The sequence below is a fragment of the Equus asinus genome, chromosome 9 (genome assembly GCF_041296235.1).
Source record: "Equus asinus isolate D_3611 breed Donkey chromosome 9, EquAss-T2T_v2, whole genome shotgun sequence".
NCBI classification, from domain to species: domain Eukaryota; kingdom Metazoa; phylum Chordata; class Mammalia; order Perissodactyla; family Equidae; genus Equus; species Equus asinus.
The window spans coordinates 81,192,584-81,213,902 of record NC_091798.1 but is presented as its reverse complement, the minus strand read 5'-3'; the positions used below and the strand labels follow the sequence as shown (position 1 = coordinate 81,213,902).

Below are 21,319 nucleotides of genomic sequence, written 5' to 3'. Positions count from 1 at the left end.
CTGTTAGGAGAGCTCAAAAAAGTATACAATTTAGTAAATCCCCATTAATTACTATAAGTTCAATCGACTTAAGAAAATGGGATAATTTAAAATTATACTGTGATGGAAAAAATCACCAAGAAGATTGGCTAAGAAATGGCATAATAAATAAAGTTTTGTTTAAATGACTGAAAATGGCCTAAATGTCATCCACCGCATTTTAGCATAGAAATGGTATATTCGCTACTCATCAGTTTGGCTGATTTCCTTATCACTGATTATAATTAACTGATTATGTTCAGATAATTGTTTTATAAACTGATTCTTAAAGAATCTTCTTGGGGCTGGCCCCGTGGTGGAGTGGTTAAGTTCTCGCGCTCCCCTTCCGCGGACCCAGGCTTCACTGGTTTGGATCCTGGGCGTGGACATGGCACGGCTCATCAGACCACGTTGAGGCTGCATCCCACATGCCACAACTAGAAAAACCCACAACTGAAATATACAACTATGTACTGGGGGGATTTGGGGAGAAAAAGCAGAAAAAAAAGAAGATTGGTAACAGTTGTTAGCTCAGGTGCCAATCTTTTAAAAAAAAGAAAAGAATCTTCTTGAATAAGAATAAATAAAAATGTTCGTAAATTAATAGAAATATTTTTGAAATTCTTTTTTTCCTAGTTTTATTGAGCTATACTTGACATACAGAACTGATTACGTTTAAGGTGTATAGAATAATGAATTGACATACATATATTGTAAAATGATTACCCTAATAAGTTTAGCTAACATCTATCATCTCATATAGATACCAAAAAAAAAAGAAAAAGAAGAAAACATTTTTGTCCATGTGATGAGAAATTTTAGGATTTACTCTCTTAACAATTCTCAAATATACCATATAGCAGTGTTAACTATATAGTCATCATGTTGTACATTACATTCCTAGTACTTATTGATCTTAAAACTAGAGGTTTATACTTTTTAAACACCTTCATCCAATTCCCCCTCCCTCACCCCCTGCCTCTGGTAACCATGAATCTCTTCCTATGATATTTTTTCTAATTTTTTGCTTAGATTCAACATACTGTGTGAGATCATATAGTATTTGTCTTTCTCTGTCTTATTTTACTTAGCATAATGCCATCAATGTCCATCCATAGTATCGCAAATGGCAGGATTTCTTTTTTTTGTGGTTGAATAATATTCCATTGTATATATATATATATATATATATATCTCAGAATTTCTTTATCCATTTATCTTTCAATGGACATTTAAGTTGTGAAATTTTTAAAGGTGTTTAAAATGGTTTTCCTGGGTATTAAAACTGTCTCTTGCAATTTAATTATCTAATTAATAATTTACTCAAACTATTTTTCCAAAAAAATTAAAGGTAAACTCAATCTTTTAGTTCAAAATGGTCTACTACACTGAAATCTGTCTGTACTTTCTTTTTCTTAAAGTGCCCTTGAATTAAGAGAAACGATCAATTAAAATGAATGTTGAACCCTGGAAAACAAGAAACGTATATCATCCATGAAGCAAAATTTTATAAAACTTCTTGGAGGATAGCAAGCAAAGGAAATATGATCGGTAAGGAAAATGAAAGATAAAATGTAACAAAAGTCGCCAGATATCTCCAAGGTGAATCAATAAATATGGAGTGTAAGGACAGGCCGGAGGGCAATCCTGAGTCTTTATTTAGGAAGCTGCTTTATGAACAGCAGGGAAAGTTGAGCTCTTCCCTCCACATACAGGTGTAAATAAAGCTATGGTCTGGTAACAAAGGCTTTTGCTCTGTGGCTAAAGCCCAAAAGTTATTGTCAAAATCAGGTGGATACATGGGTGATGTTCCTAAGAAAGTTATCTTGTGAAGATGCTGGGGTCTGAGAGAGCAGTCGAGCAGACCTCAGCATAACTCTAGACCGCCACATGGACACAGAAAAAAATAGATTTAAGATGACAGGCAGAAAAGTACTTCCTTTTGGTAGTGGAAGAAACTAGGCCTGCAGAAGGTTCTGGTTCTGTAACTTGCTTTTTTCCCAGGGGTACTTCACAGAGCCTGGCCGTCAAACATTCCCCTGACTTCCCCTGCTGGTGCAGACCCTTCAGGCAGCCTCCTCACTCAACTGAGAGGCCTCGTGGGGAAACAGGCCGGAACAAGTGCAAACAGAATAGGTGCCAGTTATCTTTACTGCTCAACGTAGTCCATCATCGATAAATGTGATGACGTGTCCAAGGATCTTGAGAAAGTGGAGGAAGAGCGATGATGTGAAAGACAAGGTCGAATATGAACAAGCAAACAAAAATGGATCCATTTGTCTTTAGAGCCAAGGGAAGTGGTATAAAAGACTGCTCAGTAGGGGAGAGAGTTGATAGTATTTGAATTTTTGGATGATTATATTAACTACATTATGGAAAATCAATTTCAGGAGAGCTAGACTATAAGAAAACACTTAGGAAACTGCTTCCGGGATGCAGGGTAGAGACACTGGTGACTGGAGAGGGCGTACGAAAGGGAACTCATGAGTATAAGAGAAGTTTGAGAGAGAGCCTTAGTGTGATTAGAAGCAGGGGAGAGGGAGAACCAGCAGTGAAGGGGACATCCAGCTTTCTGACTTACCCCTTCACCTTCATTATATTTATTCTGGAGGTCAGTGGATTGTTCTCTGACTCCCCGGGCTAAGCTATTTAGCAAGGAACATAAGGAGCCCACCTTGTCCAATCTGTCTTCTGCTGAAGCTGTGAACAATGCACTGATTCAAAAGTGACCTTACGTCTCCTAATTCCCCAAGTGTCTGGTTTTGGCGAGCAAGTCACTTTAATGTCCAGTAAGTCAGTGTATATTATGTATCTGGATATTTTAGACAGTTACCAGAGCCCTTTATAGATAAAGAGGGTAAGAATGATTTCAAAGTACAATATTAACATAAATGCAGGAAAAAATTGACTTTGTGATAGAATAATACGGAGAAGGTTTGAGATTATTAATTATATATGCATATGCCTGTATGTGTTTATATATGTGTATATATCAATATATATTCTATATATAATAAACATGTATTATAAAGACATGTTTAAAATTTGGTCCAAAATGGTAGAAATATATGATGTTTTATATATTAGAAAGAATAAGATCCATTGTGAAATATTTTAGAATAACATTATTGATAGTGGTAATTAATTCAGATGTTTATCAAATAGAGTTATCAATTAGGCATCTAATATGAGACTGTCATAAACCCAAGTCTGTGCAATTGCAATCTATGGAAACAAGTCATACGGTGTTTGGTTTTGCACTACACCATCTTTTTGGGCGAAGTAGAAGTGTCTGGCTGAATAGATTGCATTGTGGCTTGTATTTCCTAATGCTTCATGGACTATGAATGTAAAGGGACCTCAATGACAATAATATAGAAAGCTTCACTCTTTTTTGTCTCCACTTTAATCTGTTTAACATAGGACCCAGTCCTCTGAAATATTTCCTCAATTACATCTTGAAGTTACCAAAGACTGCTTCTTGAGTTCCAAAATAAAACCATGCACTCTAATAAATTCTTTGTATGATATAAAATTAAAACCCTATTTTTAATTTTAGCTCAGTTTTGGTTTAATTTTAGTTTCGTTTAATTTTAGTTTTTCACATATGTTCAAATATCTTTGAAGTCGTACCTAGAATAAGACTGGTACCCCAAATATAAAAGAAAAAGGCACAGACCATAAAAGGGAGATAAAAGGACTTTGTCTTAAGTGTTGAAGCATCCTGAAAATTATACGGAGCTTCCTGGTATTCTAAAAGGCAAAGAGCGAGCAGCTGTATAAAGATATCCCAACTATTACTTCATAAAATCTGAAACTTCATGTTAATTTCAGTTTCAAGAAAGTAGTGACATTCTGACTTCCCTACATCTTGAACTTGATTTCTGCAATGAATGAGTTCTAATACAGACCTAGAGAAAATATTTTAAGACTGCATTTTGTTCCATCTCATAGCGTTTGAAAATTAAAAAAGGTTAAATTTGCATAATGCTCTTGACTTTGTCTAAGCATGTTTGCATCGAACAGTCCATTGTGTCTCCACTGGCACCCTTCTAAGGCACAACTAGAGTCACAGTCCCATTTGATTCATGAGAGAACTGAGACTCAAAGAGGTGAAGTGATTTTCCCGAGAACACAGGGTTAGCAAGCTCTATCTAGAACCGCAGCCAGAAAGCCAGCTTCATGATTTATAAACTGTGTCTATTTCACTCAGACATTAGCAAAATGAATGTTTGAGTTACAAATAAAGGGTAGAAAAGGCCACACAAACGATGTGATTTGAGGGACTTTAATACCTTCTCAACAGCCTTCCACAGAGCCTGAACGCCTCACAGTTCCAGTTAAGGCACGATCCCCAGAAAGTCCCCGGTTGAACGCAAATCCCCAGGGGTTCTGATTTACCCCAAATCTGTGTACACAATACCTTCTTTCCTGCCACGCTTTTCCCACACCCCAGTGCCTTGCAGCTGCTGAAATGGGAACCACAGTGAAGATGAACGGGACTTTTTAGAGATTCTACGGTGCAGAAAGTTAAAAATGAAAAAGGTGCCCAAATCACGAGCGTTACAGACAAAAAGATCCAGAGGTGAAAGTCTAGACTGGTATGATCTGCCCCTGTGTTGGCTGAAAAATAAATCCTTACATTTTATCTGAGCGTTTTTTACTTCAGTTTATATTGTATTAGGTTCTACAAATTCATGATTTATTAACAACTTTCCTAACAGCTCTCAACCTTTGGGAGTTTAAGGTATTAACAGTCATTCGCACTTTCATGAATTAGCGAGAGTTAGTACTCTCAGACTGTTTCTTATTAACAAAGCTGAGACCAGCTGTTCTGGAGGACTGACATTTCTGACCAGGGGAAGGTGCAGCCAAGAGGGGAGCAGGGTACTAAAGGTAAAACACAAGTTCAAGATTCGGTTTGTTTTCTGTGAACTTAAGAAACATAGCAACATTTATAACATTATTTCTATAGATAATTCTCTGAACAAAATCCCTTGGTAGGACGGATATTTGCTTGCATGTTATATACGACGTGTAATATATTGATATCCTTATTACATTATAGTCCACAGCACTTAGAACTTCAGTCTAGAAAACATGTAAATAGATGAGAGTGAGAGAATCTATAGATGGGATGCTTTCTGAAAATCCTACATTCCAAGTGGCACTAAATTGTGGGCTCCCAGGGGCTTTGGAGTGGGAATACAATCTAGAAAATACACTAGAAGATATACTAGAAAATACAAAGAGATGCAGAAGGCAATAGAGCAAAAATATACTCTTTCCTCCATTTATATAGGGCCATGCTTGACAGAAGAATTTTCATGACAAAGCAGTTGTAAGAGGGGCCGGCTCCGTGGCCGAGCGGTTAAGTTCGTGCGCTCCGCCGCCCAGGGTTTGGATCCTGGGCGCGGACATGGCACCGCTCGTCAGGCCACGTTGAGGTGGCGTCCCACATCCCACAACTAGAAGGACCTGCAACTAAGATATACAACTGTGTGCGGGGGGGGGGGGGGGGGGGGGGGGGGTTTGGGGAGATAAAGCAGAAAACAAAAAAAAGGAAGATTGGCAACAGTTGTTAGCCCAGGTGCCAATCTTTAAAAAAAAAAAAAAAAAACCAGTTGTAAGAGATCTCAGGCACTATTCCTGGCCTCCATTTTCAATTTTGATTTCACAAAGAAATTCAGGATGCAAGCCCAACTAAAGGTGGTGTCTTTATTTCAAGGCAACATGTGAACAAAGTGAGAAACCTCGCAAACGTCATCACACTGTGAAAGAGCAGGACACAACTCTGCCAGGTTCATTTTGAGATTCTCCGTGTGTGTGTGTGTGTGTGTGTGTGTGTGTGTGTGTTGAGACTAGAACAAACCTCAATTTGTCCAAACATCACATGAAAAGAAAACATTAAAAGGACTCACCTGCGTCTTTTAAATGAAATCACATGTCCCACATTCAGGCAATTCTCGATTCTCCATAGTGAACTTCAATCTCGGTCTGACTGTGTCCTTTCACCTACTATACATCTGAGTTACCTTATCTTGGTAGTTATGCATTTAATCCTAACTTTAATTTCAACTCCAATTTTTTAATAAGAAAGTTAATTTTCTTTAAGAAAGTATTTATTTTAGAGACTAATATATGAATTATACCTCTACTGTTATAACCCTTTATATATATGTTTGTGTGTGTGTGTGTATATATATATATATATATACATGTACATATAGTAAACAGTTTACTATATTTCAGCAAACTTGATGGAAAACTTTAACTTTTGGGGGTCATGGCTACAATATATCTAATTATCCTGTTAAGAGTAGACAAAAGAATAAGACTATTGTTGTAAGAATCTTATTTTTAATCCTAAGTAAAATTTCAACTGGATATATGTCATTTGGGTACTCCCAACAGTGACAGTCTAATGCAATTTGCTGGCAGATATGTGCTGTCTATAAAATCCAGAAATCCTGAGGACAATATTTCTCATACTGTGCTATAAATGCATTTTCTTATGAGAATTTTTTCTTAGCTTCTCAACTGCTTGGGTTGAGAGCTTGGGTGTCCAAAATTACAATTGATACTAGAAACACAATGCCAGAGATTCTTTCTCCACTCTTCCTTACTGTTCCATTTAAAAATTGTTGTATTACATTTCTGCTAATAAAAGCCTTTCTAAGGATTCTATATCACTCTTTTGCAAAGCGCATTCACATCCTTCAATGAAAGTTGCTATTATCAGAGCAATGTACTCTTACTATTTATTTATTACAGCAGCCCTCATGACTGCTTACCCAGGCAAGCACTAGAAATATCTAACTCATTACCACTACATAAAATAGCATGGGGTATTTTCAGAATGAAAGAGATCAGAGCATGACAAATTCTAAAGCTGCTCATGTCCCTGTTTCTAAAGAAAAGGATCGCTATTCAACAAGCACTGCTAACTTTAACTATTGAAGAGGATACATTAGACTCTTAGTGAAAATATTGCCCAGACAAAATCGTGTTGGAAATACCTATTTGCTACCCTTTTTTTTCATTTAAGGTCTGAACACTCTTGGGCGTTCTCAGGCCAGCTGATGAAAGAAAACTGACCCAGATGGAGTCAGAAACTGAAAATGCCTATTGACTTATTCAGCTGGAAGTTGATCCCCGTTGCTATTTAAATCTACTGCTTTAAGTGTCAGCAGACATGCTGCATTCTTCATGATGGTTCAGAGGGCAGACGTTTGGGTCAAAATATTCTTACCCATTCTGTACCTAATGTGGGCTCTACAATGTTTACAAACAGCTGTTACGAGAACCCAAAGATCCAAAGAAAAATGTGACACATTCAGGAATCCAACAGTTAAAACCGAGCATTTGTTCAGATAGCACCTTGTGGTTTGAGGTAATAAGACCCATGATGATAATGGTATTTGTCACATTCAGAGCAGCTGTATTCATGAGAGTGGAAGTGACTACCCTCTTACACACCCAGTTCCTACTTTGAACCCAGGTCTATATTTTGGCTGCCTTGGCAACAGCACAGCAATAACAACTGGAGCCATAATGGCGATGTCAATCCAAGGACATTTTTGGATAAAGCAGGAGCCCTGACTTTCAATATAGAAAGACAGAAAGAGAGCATATAAAATAAACTGAGAGGATGGAGTCCACAGCACTGCCACACTGAGTATACTGAGCCTCATGTACAGAGAGTCTAGGATATTCATTGCAATAGTTAAGTTTTACAAGTCCAACAACTTTCTAGTGGCTGTTTTTAGTGGAAGAAACATTTCAAGGAAATAGATCTCTGCAAGTTAGGGGACTATTTTTTTTTCTCTGAAATGAAATTAGGTAGGATAAGCTGTTCATTAATTTTGACCACATTAATCAATGCGGGTTTTCATATAATCATTACAATGAAAGGAATTATAAACAACAACGAAAACCCAAAATTGACTGCTCAGCCTTCCCACTGATTGGTCTGCCTCTTGTGATTGGCCACTAGTATCTCTTCTTTTGGTCACAGGTAGCATTGCATTTCTCTGTCCTCATGACATGAAACACATTTATGTCCTCATGACTTGCTTTGGTTAATGAAGTGTAAGGAGAAATGACAGGTGTCACTTCAGCATGGAACCTTTAACAGAAAAGTTCAATTTGCTGCTGTTCCTTTCTACTGCCAAGGCAACCAGCAACTCTCCAGGTGATGGAAGCATCACGGGCCTGGAGTGAAAAGATGTAGAACAGAGTTCCCAGTTGTCCTCTGATGAACATGTAATATGAGCAAGAAATATACTTTCCTTGTGCTGATCTACTGCAATTTTGAAGCTGTTATCTCAGTATAACGTAGCCTACCCTGATTGCACTCACAGTGTCATTTGTAGAAATTCAAAGAATATCATTCTTTATTGAAATATATTTGACAGATAATGTTGTGTACATTTAAGCTTCAATCAGAAATAAATTAATAAATTTAACACACGTGTAAAAAAAAACACCATCTTTTTGCAGACTCAGAGGCTGTAATGAAGATAATGCTTCAACTCCCTTCACCAGAACAGAATAGACTGTTTCTGTTCCAGCTAGAGATAAAGTGCAGGATCATGAATTTGTGGCCAAACTATGTTCTTCAGACAGAAACTCAAATGCACACTTACACCACTCCAGATGAACTGTTTGACTGCCTAAACTAACCAGACACAATTTCTTTAACTTGTTGTCTTGTAAATCAAATCAAAGTTTTATGAAATAATATTCATTGTCAGCCAGGTCCCTTTCATTTTTATTTTTATTAGCCTTTTCCTTTTGTATACCTCACACTCTATCTTTTTTCTGTACAGCCGCTTTCTCTTTCCTTATGCAGTATTCTCCAGTCTGACAGCAAGAGAAAGTGATTATTACTACTTTATATAATGGATTCTGGCAAAGTATTTGCGCTTCTGTTTCCACAGTAATTTAAACTGTTTCTGCTGTAAGTAGAAAGCAAAGTTAGATGTCGGCCTTATGGAATCTTTGCTAAGTGATATCAGTGCCATTAGGCATTTCTAGGTTCTAAAATATATTTGGATCCTTTGTAATATAGGTAAAATAGAACACATATGACTTTAAAGCAGCCCTACTGTGTTTCTCTGTTTATTTCTAAGATCAGCAAGAACAAACTTGAGTGGTGTTTCTGCGAACATAGTTAAATGCATAAAAAACAAGGAGTGTATGTGTGCACACAGACATGTTCATGTGTTTAAGGTAAAAGAAAAATACACAGTAATCAGTTAAAAAGGGACATGTGTCAATTTTTAAGTTATGGCAAATAAAACCATTATATTTGTTCATACTCTTTCTCCAAAATTACTACAATAAAACTCCACAGTAATGGACTTAATTGGCAGAATGCCATGATGACTTCCAGAAAAATCTAAAAAGAGACAAACTGTGTTCTTTATATTACTGACCAGAAGCAAATTCTTTTTCTCAAGCCACAGGAAGGAAATTTCAAATTTTCATGGAGCATTATGTTGTGGTGCTATTTTTTCAAAAAGTTTATTCTCCTCATTTGCACAATATCAGTTTTTCTGTAAAGTAGTGGTTTTACACAAGATTTACTAGTTGTCGGTTCCATCCACATCTTATGTACCAAAATAGAGAATCTCTATAAGAAAACTTAAAGATAACAAACATGCATTATTCCACAGGATTAAAAAAATTGTCGAGAAATAAGCTAATATCTTCCAAAATGAAACATACATATTAATTTCAAAATTGCTTTATTTATATGATGTATTATTTATTAATTTATACAATAGTTGACAAATATCGCAACTTAAAATAATTTAAATTTATTTTTTATTGTCAAATATTGAGAGTGAAGTTCAGCGATCATTTTGTAAAATAATAAAAATTCCCCTTTTACCAAAAATCTGTATATTTATAAAATTTATTTGACTGAGACAATATTACAACTCTAAGTATTATTTGAATGATCACATTCCATATTCATATTGCCCTCTCTGTGAATCCATGGATTGGGGTTGGATATACATGAATTAAGGGGAATTTGTTAATGAAATAATAATTTTGGTACCTTTTTAGTAGAACTTAGGATAGTTGTGGCTCTCAGTAGGGGATTTTTAAAAGAAAACTCCCTTACCAGAGTCACCCACATACGTCTTTTAAATATGAAAATCCACTTTGCACTGATCATAGTCTTTATTAAGAAGACTGTTGATTTCAATACTAAAAATATCCCAAAGAATTTCCTATTGTTCCAGAAAATTCTTGAGCAATTATTTTTCATGATTACACTGATCGTGTGCTATTAGTCCAGGTAGAGGTAGGCAGAGATGAGGAACTTTACATTTTCTGAACACCCACTATGGGCCCAAACCTCTTCTGGGCACTTTACATATATTATCATGTTTAGTATTCATAATCAGCCCATGATGAAGCAATTACTATTCCCTGATTACAGAGGAGGAGGCTGAGGCTCAGGGAGGTGGGTAATTTGACAAGGGCCATATACCTGGTAAGAAATGAAGTAAGAATTTATAATTTAGGTCTTTTGATTTTCATGTCTGTACTATTCCTTTATGCTATGTAGCTTCCCAGAAAGAGCAATTGCGGCTTTACTAATTTGGAGCTTATTTTCAAATGGATTGTCTACGAGTAGTTGGCCAATTATTTTCCTCCCATGAGATTAACTTAAAATATACAGAAGATGTATGGTTCAAATTCTTCATCCACTGATGTACAGCAAGAATTTGACACAGCAAGCTAAAAGGAATTGCTGGAGAAAACTTCATTAATGGGGTCTAAAAATGGGCAAGAAATGCCTTACCCTGGTAGCTTGTAGCTTAATTCATATTTAGGGAGGGTCGGAGAGACCCTTGGAGCCAGATATTTCTCCTCCCTGGTTTCTCTTCCCAAACTCTTTTCTCTCATTCTTTTTCTTTTTTCTTTTTTTTTTTTTATGGTTTGGTGTATTAGACATGAAGCGGTTCCTTGATCTCTACCCATTTACCCAGGATTTGAAAAGCTCTGAGTTAGAACTCTGATTTTCTCTCTCCCCGTCAGCCAAAATGAACCCGTAAATATAGGGGCACTTTATCTACTATCTGCAGAGACTTCTGCTGCTTTGATCCTGCCTCCTTCCCAAAGCAGATCCCGGACCCATCTCTAATTCTAGCTCTGTGTTTCTTAGAGGGTGCTGTGCTTTTTCTTTTCAAACATATGAAATCTTTTGGTATTTTTCCACTCATGTTTTTAATTCTGGCATTCACATTTTCTAAATTTTAAAGGAAGACCTTTCTACCATACTTTGTTCCTCTTTTAAGATTTGTTGCAAAATTCTAATTAACAGATTGAACAACAAAAGAACCCACTGAACACCCACTAGATTTTTTTTGAAGGGGGAAAACATTCTATAAAAAAATACTGAACATTGCAAGACACACACTGATGAACACCTACTGCTTAATGAAATTCATCACCACCTAAATTCAGTTCCTTCTTTCCCACCTCACTGCCTCTGCCTCCTCCACACACACAAAACCCTCAGAAGACCAGTTTTCATAGCACCTACACTATAATATACACTTTAAAGGAGGGTTTGTGAAACTGGAAATCTTGGTTTATGTTTTAAATACGAGATGATAATTTCTCCGAGGTCTGACTTCCATTTTGGTGCATCGTCCAACTTGCTCTGTTTGTGTCATCATAATTTAAGGACCATTTGAACAATTACTCTTTTCTTTCTAGAAATTATAAAAACATCATTTGCTAAATTTTTTATTGTAGGCTTTTTAAAGAAACAGATTTTTTCCAGCAAATTAGCTAGTAATAACCGAAGTTAAGCCAAAAGCACGCTAAGGAAAGATTTATGGTCTATAGATAACAGCAATGTTGAGCGAAGTGTTTTCTTTTATCATGAAGTATATGACAGGTAGTCTTCAGACATTTCGTAACTTAAGTACTAGAAGATGTCACGTTGGGCTATACTTAGTATGGGTGTAAGCATATACAGTGCAGATGTAAGAATGAAGAAACACTTGCTTATACATAATTTCTTAAGTTTCAGGAAAAGAGTGCCCAACAATTTTTACATAGCAAGGTTTAGTCTATAAAGAGGACAGGAATATCTTATCTTCTATTCAGTTAACAGGTTTCAGCAGTTTTCTGAATACTTATGAGTAGCTCAGAAATTCATATAAGTTCATGTAATTCACACAGCATCTGTTGTGAAAAAATAAAGTGATAATTTACATCCAATTAAAATATTTTTCATTAGATAAAATGCTTTAATAAACCAACAAACTTATATAAGAAAATAGTCTTTCTTGGGAATAAAACGAGTCAGTTTTCTCTACGGCATGCAAAAAATCAAAGCTTGGTCAACTGGAGAAGGAATGAGTCAAAGTCTTTCATGTAAAATTTTAATCCATTGAATATTTTTTTAAACTATATGTCCTTTATGCCTTGCAATTTATGTAAGTTATTTGAAAGCATATATCTTCATTGGGTGCTTTCTTATCAAACTGCTAAAAATATATATCTACCAACCCCCTCGTGTCTACTATAGAAACAGAAATTTCAGGAGTGCTTCTTACACATAATCACCTTTCTGTCTTTTAAATGTTTGCCAATTATACTGCAAGGGACCATATGGAGTCATGGCTTAAAAGGAAGGTAAAGGCTGTTTTTCATTAATTCCTTCTTTCTGATACAACGATTCTTTACCTTTAAAAATAAGCTTATATTCAATTTGGCAGGCAGTTATGCAAATGCATTTTGTTAGGGCAGATTCCAATGGTAAAACATAAAATAAACTTAAGAAAAAAGGAGGAGTCAAGTAAAGAGAAAGTTGGTGTGTCTTGCTACTTTTTTTGTACTTTAAATATTTTTAGGCCTCTTTACCACTGCTGTTGGGTCATTTCTCTTAGCTATACTAAAGAGCCTTTGCCAGTCTGGAGGAGGCAACCATGTGTCCGTGAATGCTTATTTAGTACGGCGAGGACAGATGGCCTGAAATTGCTGAAGAAGACCTTAAGATATATTTAAAAGAGGAAAGGGAAAGAAATAATAAGGGAGGAAATAAATTAGAGAAGAGGCAAATGTGTGGCCAGGAAAAGTACACGCACGCACACACACACATATGCACACACGTGCTCACATACATGCACGCAAATGAAGACAGACTATAAAGAGGTAAGTAGGACCTGATTTCTTATAGATTTGCTTTTTCTGTAGAAACTTTAATTTTCATTATTGTTGATTTGTTGTCTTTTTAGCAGAAACCTGACAATCAGTCACTGGTGATCTGAGCTTAGTCTGTCCTGGTTGATATAGAATACACCATTTGCATTTGCTTCTTCTTCTTCTTCTTCTTTTTTTTTTTTTTTTTTGGTGAGGAAGATTGGGCCTGAGCTAACATCCATTGCCAATCTTCCTCTATTTTGTATGTGGGACACTGCCACACCACAGCATGGCTTGATGAGTGGTGTTCAGGTCTGTGCCCAGGATCCAAAGCCATGGACCCCAGGCCACCAAAGTGGAGTGTGTGAGCTTAACCACTACACCATAGGACCAGCCCCTATGTTTTGCTTCTTATAGCATCCAAACTTGAAATCTGAATTTTGATTCATAAAAGCTCAAGATATTCACCTAATTCAAACTGAATTAAGTTGAAATCCCTGCCACCCTAAGAGTCAATGTTTTAACATGATTTGTTTTAGAGTCTATCATAGTTAATTTATCTTGCTTAGCATTTTACTTCATTTTGTTCTGTTATTTTAAGAAAACATAGTGTTGCTCAATCAAAACCTCATGAAGAGATGTTTCACGTGTATTGGGGATGGGAGAGGAAGTAAGAGTGGAGAATGGATGAGCGGGGGGCATCTGTGGACAATGCTGTGGTTTCAAATATAAAGACAATGTGACATGTTGCAAGATGACAAAAAGTGACATTAGCGGATTTTTTTATTATGCATTTTTTCTTTCCAAGTTATCAAATTAACATTTCCCATTTTCCTCAGATTTATTCTATTTCAATCGTGCTCTGACTATGCCAGGTAACAGAGAACTGTTGCTTCAATTGCCAGGTTTTCTATTGCTCATAAAACGAATATTAGATTCCAAATTTCTTCTTATTGCCTTCTGAGTTGTCATGGTTATCAAATGACACCTTCTCTAAATTCTCTCTCATTTTAACTCTTTTCCATGCTTTGTATAAACAGGCTGCTTGAAGATCGAGAGGAAAAAACCATCAAGTTCGGATGCTATAAGAAACGAGAAACACTAGAAGGAAAAAAATGTTTTGTTAGCCACAAATTGAAATTGGAAAGATTTTATCAGGATGCTTTAAGTGTCATTAAATATAAAAAGTATAAAAAATACCTGCTTTTTATAATGACTCTCTGAACAAGCTGTTGGTAACTTGCAGCCTGCTACGTGACTTGCACTGTGGTTAGAGCTCTTCTGCCACAACTCTCCCCCCCCCACCCCCAACCACCACCACCAATGAAACAGGCAGTAAGGATGCTGGATCGTTCTAAAGTAAATATAAGGGGTATTTTTTTGGATACAACCACCTTTAAAAATAGAAAGGCAAGAAGATTCATAAACAGAGCCTTTAAAATGTACAATACTTTTGTCTGACAAAAACATCTGTTGCTTAGATGGGTGTTTAGAACACTGAGTGCTTCAGATTACCCCTCAGAAGGTGTGCTGGGTGGTGGCTCTCTGTGGACTTGGCCCCTGGGGAGGTCAGCCCAACTCCCGGCCTGTTGGCTCAGCAATTTCCCCGTGGTCAGGCCGTCTTGCCATAATCACATGCTGGCGCCCCAAGCCTGTTTCTTAACTGTACTCTGTACCTTCTAATGAAAGCATCCCAAAATATCTCCAACCGCCCAAACTCTGAGGCAGCCACGACCTCAGACTGGACTGCTGGACACACTGCCTTCGCTCAGACAGAATAGCGGATCAAAATCTCCCCGCCACCATGACTGAAGCTCTCTCTCTTTCTCTGCTGGTTTTTGGCACTTCATAGTTTATAATTACTTGCATGAATTCCAGAATCTTTGACACGCAGCTGATTAGGAAACTCTAACCCAACACACACATCACAGTTTCATACAACTTGGAGCCTACGCTAAAGAAAAGAAAAAGTAGGAAAAAAGCAATGGTGAATAACTTTTTGTGCTTAAAGCAACAAAGACAACAACAACAGCAACAAAAAGTAACGTGTGAAAATCAAAAGAGGTAATTCATTTGAAAGTTATTTGAAAAATGTAGTTTACTTCATATATGAATGGGAAATGGTATTATTATGATTCTCTTTTAGGGATAATTCCCAATATTAATTAATTTCTGGAGGAGCTACACTAAAGTGACTGTGGACGAACACGTGCTATTGGACTTTACTGGAATCTTTTACAAGATTTCAGGAGTGTGGAGGATAATAAAACACTTTTCATGAAAAGTTCAACTGGAATAGCAGGCAAATAAACAAAAAGGAGCTGTATTTAAATTCAACAGGTGTCCCTCTGGGTATTTCATCTTGTCAAGGCTTTGTGCGACCAAATAAGGTAACTCAGTATCTTGCCTAATGTGGCCTAAACAGAGAAAAAAAATATTTTAACAACCTGTTAAGGAAATAAGCAACAATAAAGCTTAGATAAAAATCAGAGAGACCTCTATTGTTATTTTGCCATGTTTTATATGCATTTTGAAAGCTTTGAAGCCTTTTCAAAATAATACTCATAGATACAGCACAGTTCACACAATTTGATTCTTAAAAGTTCCTTTCGTACTTTGATAATACCAGCTAGAGCACGTGTTTGAGCTAGCCTCCTAGTATTAACGCTTTTATTTTCTTCAGGGAAAAAAAATTTACTTCTAAAAAAGGGTAACACAAAACACACTGACATGGTTTTGTTAAAAATACAAAGCTTTATTGTTTATACGATAGTGACTTTCTCCCTACAAGTAAGCTTTGCAAACGTGATTGAATGAGAAGGAAAAAATTTTTTATTCTCTCAGCTCTCAAAAGCTTCATTGTTTAAGTTACACTTGCTCCTAAGTAAAGCAGCATTAAAACACGTCAGGATGTTGTATAGCAAGTAACTAACAAGGCACTAATAGAGATTCCTCGCAAGCATTTAAGTACAGGTTGGCAAAAATAATTCTTCTATTACTTATTTAAAAATATATTAAAGGCCCAAATTCTGATTTAGTGTTCCTATAACTAAACCATTTCCTTATGATAATATTTACAGATTTCAAATCTATGCACCTTACTTTGCTGAGAGTCGGTAATATCTTCTAAATGTATGCAAACATATTTATATATAGTATTCATATATATGTATATATACAGATTTTATATTATGTATCTATTTCATTGTGTACGTCTCTATATATGCATAATAATTATAGTCCACTTCTTACAACTGACAAAAAAAGCACCAATTCCCTGTAGCCTAGGAAAGCCTTGGGTCTTTGGCTACTATCTTCTTGTTTTTCTTTCTCCATGGGGTGGGGAGGGGCAAACTGCTAGTCAGAGGCAGTGCTGAAAACAAGTGAAAGTCAATTTACCTTGCTAATTTTTCATATGCTTCTATCTTTAACTGCAGAACTCTCTTTTTTTCTTTTTCTTTTCAGAATCACTTAAATTTTTTTTTTTTTTTGCAATCTATTTTTTCCCCTAGAAAGTAACCCCTCGTGTCCTACCTTAGGCTCCTCACTGAATGATCTTTTTTTCTTCTAATTATATTTCTTCACCTTGGGAGGCACTCACACTGCTTCAGGATAAGCAACCCAGAAGAGCCTAAGGTCAGGTGTGCCCTAGAATCTAACTCCAGAAATTACAATCATGGAATAAGAGCAAGAGAGAGAAAGAAGAGGCAGAATGGGGAATTTGTAATGATATTGAGGCTCATTCTGAGGAATAATTAACCGAACAGCATCCTATGTTACATCACTTGCTTGAAATCTCAGAGGACAGACTAAAGAATTTAGGAAGCTGATCTGAATCTGCTTCCTAAAGCCACAGGGTTCACAAATTAGTTCTACCAATGGTCAAGCCTCAGAGTTTCATTTCCTAAGTATTTACTGCTCTGGCGTCCAAAAACATAGAGTTCCATTCATGAACCAGCAGACCACAGAGTGTCCATGGCATCTCGCACATTAAAGATACTCAAATTCAAACCATCTAAAGAAGAAAGAGATGTAATTTGATAGGAGGTTTTTATTTCTGTTAAAAATGGGCTTCAATGAAAGAGTTAATGGGGTCAGCAAAAGAGAAGATTTCTAAGATAATGCTTGAAATAAAAGGGAATTCTATTTTGGGGAAGTATGGGAACATTTATGAAATACACACTCTTCAGGTAGAGGAATTGTAGGTAGAAAAGGGAGAAGCATTAGCAGAGCTTTTAAACCAAATCTTCAGCTGGGCTTTTGTTTAACACATATGCAAATGTGTGCACTGCTTCATTTGAATATTTATTTACTGCATTTGTGAAGGAAATTGGGGGATTATAGCCTCTTCCCAGCTGTGTTTTAGTTAATGACTGGTCAGCCTATTAGCCTGCTCCACTAAACGGATTCTCGGCACAGGCAACACCTTTTTCCCCCCTGCCTAGAAATTCTTCACATAAAGAACAGTGGGGGAAAACAGCAAGCCAGATCCAGGGAGTTCTGCACCAAAACTGAAAATATTCCCCCAGAATCATTAGAAATAAGCAAGAAAGTTATTTGAAAATGGTGACTTTTGCATTTTCATAATAAACAAAGTAAAAATTTGCTCTCAAATGTTGTGGGGGAAAAGGGAGCTAGCTAATCAGAATTTCTCTGTCCTGAGAACTCATTCAGATTGCTGTTCTAAGTGGTCTTTCTTTTCCTTCCCCAGTCCTTGCTCACTTATTGTCCCCCATTAGCATAAACACATACATCAATGAAAATGTCATGAATTACTTGGGCAATTATTAATATTTGACAAATATTCATATTTTGACAAATATTCATTGGAATGCGAATTTCACAATTTTCTCCTATCTTCTTACTGCCAAAAAAACACAGAAGGAGAAAGAGTAAATAACATTTCTCTAACAATCAAATTCCGTCTACTGTCATTCTCAAACCAACTTATTTAAAGGCATCAGTGCTGGTTATGAGATTAAAGACTTGTATCATGACAAGCTCATTTCTAAGGATTAATGGTGAGCAAAGCTTTAGGTCAAAAAGCTCTAATATAATAACATATGTCTAGTAGTCTATCATTTGTTATTAAGAAAAGGAGCATCTCCTTCCTGATAAGTTTATATGACTCAATCAATAGGAGAAAATTTATCTTATTCCCAAAATGTCTATCTTCTTTAGATCCTTTCAAATTTCATTTAATATGGATCCATTCTTCTGGGTGAGAACGTGCTCTAATTCTAATAAAGTCAGAATTAAGACACGGAAATGAATGAACCAAATTCTTACCACCAAAATTCTGAATTTTTCTGTCTAGGTCTAAAAAACATCTTGACTTTGATTTGCTTTATTAGTGAGGTGATCTTTACAGAGCAAATATAAACTACTTATTTATCAAAAGTATTAATACTTAAAATGATTTCTATCAACAACTTGTTTGTGCTTGCTTATATATGGAGTGTTGCTGCAAGTAAAGAGACAACCACAGAGAACCTGAGAGCAACTTGAACATGACGCACTGTTCCTGGAGCGAAATGATCCTTTCTCACAACTGGAAAAATTGAGTGTCTTACATGAGACTGACAACTCAAATATTTGCAGCACAAAAACAAATAATAAAGAAAGAGATGCTGTCAGACCTCAAGATAAACAGAGAAGTAATAACTATGCTGATGGAAGAATATTACAATAATAAATATTCTACCTAAGAAACCTAATTTAGCTCCTTCACTGCTAAGATCACATTGTTCTGCCCATGATACTTAAAACCATTCAAAACAGCAGAAAGAAGTTTCAGGTGTACATTTCCGGCCATCCTTCTACATCAGAAGCTAATGGTGTGCACATCTCAATGGCATCCTTTCCCCCCCTCTTCATACATGAGTTTCTAAACCATCTCCTAAGCTCGTCAGGCATATTTCTTGTTCCTTGCTTCTGTGGGGCAGAGGCAGACAGATTGCTGGATCAGATAGTGCAATACGCTGTATACTGCATTTGAAATGTGCCTTTTTTTAAAGCAGCAGATTTATTGATTTTCTTAAGTAGAAAATATGCACCCGGACATTAGACAAACACAGACTAAACACAGACTGAGGAAAAGCTGATAATTTGATTAAACTGACTGAGCTTTTGTTGTCTGTGTTTGGGGAATTTCCAATAATGCACAAGTGCCAAGCGCCCCTCTTCTTCTGAATTTAACAAATGCAATCCCTACGCACAATGAATTTTATAATTATTCTGTATTCGGAGATTTGTTTTTCTTTAGAAAAATATTTTGATGGACCCCTATATTGCTTAGATTGAAAGGAAGGTGGGGTAAAAATCTTGCCTTGACCAGATATAGGACTTTACTCAGAAAGGGGTAAGTATTAGCTGGGCAAAAAGCATTTCATATAAGGAAGTATTTTATATCTATTTATCTATTTATGTCTATCTATCTACCTACCTACCTACCTCTCTCTCTCTCTCTTTCTCTCCCTCTCTCTATCATCAAGATTACTGGACTATTATTAATTAACTAATATAATTAATTAACTAAGACGTAATTTCCCCCATTTGGAGGGCAAATTGACTTAAGTATTTGAGGTTTATAAGTGTAGGTAACACTTCACACGTCTTAGAGAGCAGTTTGACGGTCTTGAGATGTCAAAAAGCTCTGGTTATTTAATTTAGCCTTGCGGATGCCTGTGATGAAATTAGTGCAGCAGGTGTGTGTGTGGGTGTGGACCAACAGGGATGAGGGAATAATAGCTGAAAGTATGTGAAGATTACTGAGTTTTATGAATTAGTGAATGAGAGCTCGTGAACTTTTATTGTAAATATCTCTGAACTGTCCTTGTATCTGTTTTTCCTTGTTTATATCACAATATAGAGAACAAAATCTAATTCCCTAATATCCTGCAAGGACTATGCTATAAGTTCACCATACCGAGCTGCTTAACCATAAAGACTTTAACCTTATTATTTTTTAGGCTTACACTTTCGAGGTTTTTAATCATTTCTTTTCTCATGTTGTCCCACACCTTCTATTAACCATTCTCTCACAATGATATTTTGTTCCTTCTTTTCCACTCAATCCTCAGGCTTTTATAATGAAATTTATAAATGTCATTTCCTCTCCTTCTAGTTTTTGTCCGCTCTGGTTCATATTGGATATCTCTTCCAGAACTCTCCATTCCACCTAATTTGGATAGAAAGATATTTGACTACAACTTTTCACAAATTTCTTCTGCTTGTAATTGAAACTGTGGATTCTTTTCCTTAGCTTATACTATATGTATTTTTTTCTAAGCAGAGACTTAGACTCTAAATAGATAAGCGTGATGGTGACCAGCTAGAGTGAGAACCCAAAAGGTCACCAATTTCTTAACAACTGCTGCTTACTAATGGGGCAGCTAAAGCATTGGCAAGATGATCTCAGTTTTGTTTTTACTTATTGAAATGAATTTCAATTATAGAGTCTACTGTTCTTTTCAAATTTCCTTTGACTCAAGGATATTTACGCACAAATTAAAGTAACACTGAAGTTTAAAATCACTTTGCCTTCCTTGTATTAAGATAGGAATTTATTTAATAACTGATCTCAGCTGGCTTGAGGATGTTTAAACAAAGCCACATAGGAGACAGATTTAAAGATAATTTAAATCCATCCTTTTTCTGATTTGCCTCTCTGCCTTTGCAGGTGTATGACAAAGATAATTTCCACTAACTCTTTTTCACCCTGCATGAACTCATTAGGGAAAATGATACAGAAGGAATAAAAGTTGCCAATTTTTATAGTTGTGTGAGGCTGATCCCAATAACTTCCAACAGCAATTCAAATACATTTCATCTCATTCCATCATTTATAATTTTAGCATTTAAAAATGTTTATATATATATATATATATATATATATATATATATATATATATATATACTCTTTTTGGGGTTCTTAGAATGAAGTCATATGTACCCAAATTATGGCCCATTTTAATTTGACATACATTTTCTCACTCTTTCAATCTGCTCTTTTGAAAAGGATCTGGGAGGAAAGTAGTTTTCACTGACTGTGTTAAACATGACATTCAGGTACTTAATATTAAGGTGATGGTTTTCTTTTGAGAAGTCAGACTGTGAGGTCAAA

General features: G+C 36.1%; 1 long non-coding RNA gene across 8 annotated transcripts in view; it reads left to right on the top strand.

Moving 5' to 3' along the window:
* The window catches only part of LOC139046208 (uncharacterized), a 150,277-nt gene extending 134,459 nt beyond the window's left edge, over nucleotides 1-15,818 (top strand). For 2 of the 8 annotated variants that reach the window (XR_011505951.1, XR_011505963.1), the window contains 2 exons: nucleotides 1,440-1,569; nucleotides 14,235-15,818. This is a non-coding gene — a long non-coding RNA (uncharacterized lncRNA). Of the gene's footprint in view, nucleotides 1-1,439; nucleotides 1,570-2,022; nucleotides 4,655-14,234 lie in introns of those variants that run through there. The other 6 variants (XR_011505958.1, XR_011505960.1, XR_011505957.1 and 3 more) reach the window with 4 other exon arrangements.
* Nucleotides 15,819-21,319: the final 5,501 nt, after the last annotated feature.